This window comes from Capricornis sumatraensis, chromosome 1 (genome assembly GCF_032405125.1).
Source record: "Capricornis sumatraensis isolate serow.1 chromosome 1, serow.2, whole genome shotgun sequence".
In the NCBI taxonomy this organism is placed as follows: Eukaryota; Metazoa; Chordata; class Mammalia; order Artiodactyla; family Bovidae; genus Capricornis; species Capricornis sumatraensis.
Genome location: NC_091069.1, coordinates 59802735 through 59803833, shown reverse-complemented (window position 1 = coordinate 59803833; position 1099 = coordinate 59802735). Strand labels below are relative to the sequence as shown.

Genomic DNA, 1099 nt, shown 5'->3' with positions numbered 1-1099 from the left:
GCTTATATGATCAATCAGGAAAGAAATGGTGGAATGGATTGGCTTAAATTAAAAAAAGAAAAAAACACCCTGCTTAATGAATTGTAAAGCAACACAACTGTACCCAGATCAAAGCAGTCAATTCTAAAGGAAATCAGTCCTGAATATTCATTGGAAGGACTGATGCTGAAGCTGAAACTCCAACACTTTGGTCACCTCATGAGAAGAGTTGCCTCATTGGAAAAGATGCTGGGAAAGTTTGAAGGCAGGAGGAGAAGGGGATGACAGAGGATGAGATGGTCAGATGGCATCACGGACTCGATGGACATGAGTTTGAGCAAGCTTTGGGAGCTGGTGATGGACAGGGAAGCCTGGCATGCTGCAGTCCATGGGGTCACAAAGAATTGGACATGACTGAGCACGTGAACTAAACTGACAACTGATACCTATTAGGATTATCTTTTCCATCAGGCAGAAATTATTTGCAACTTATCAGTCTTCTCTTAGTTCACATCTAACTTCATGGAGTCTGATAATCTAACCCATGGTAATTAATAAGTCAAACAAAGACGGACTTTCCCCATAGAACTGTGCAATTGTTGGTGGGATTGTTTGACAATGCTCCAGTACAACACCAAGAGCATATACCATTATCATTGTGTTTTATTTTCAAGTTTGGAAGAGTTTTCTTAGCAGGGATTTGCTTTATATTTCTTTCTTTATTTCATTTTCTTGGTTCATCCATTCATTGCCCCATCCATTCACTCTGTATCGCCCCCTTGTTATGCACAACCCTCTGGATGTTCTGGGCTTCCCTGGTAGCTCAGAGGTTAAAGCGTCCGCCTAGAATGCAGGAGGCCCAGGTTCAATCCCTGGGTTGGGAAGATCCCCTGGGGAAGGAAATGGCAACCCACTCCAGTACTCTTGCCTGGAGAATCCCATGGAGGGAGGAGCCTTGTAGGCTACAGTGGGACACGACTGAGCGACTTCACTTCATTTCACTGGATGTTCAGCATCATGGAGGCGAGGGGAGGGGGACCACATACTGGCTTCATTCTTTATTAGCAGAAGGAGGAGGGAGCTTGATGAAGCACCATGGCAGCGTCCTGTGGTCACACAG

At 44.9% G+C, this 1099-nt stretch overlaps 1 non-coding gene across 1 annotated transcript; it reads left to right on the top strand.

Annotated features, from left to right (window-relative positions):
* The first annotated feature begins 791 nt into the window (after window positions 1-791).
* Window positions 792-863, top strand: TRNAS-AGA (transfer RNA serine (anticodon AGA)). Its single transcript has one exon. It is a non-coding gene; the product is annotated as a tRNA-Ser (tRNA).
* Window positions 864-1099: the final 236 nt, after the last annotated feature.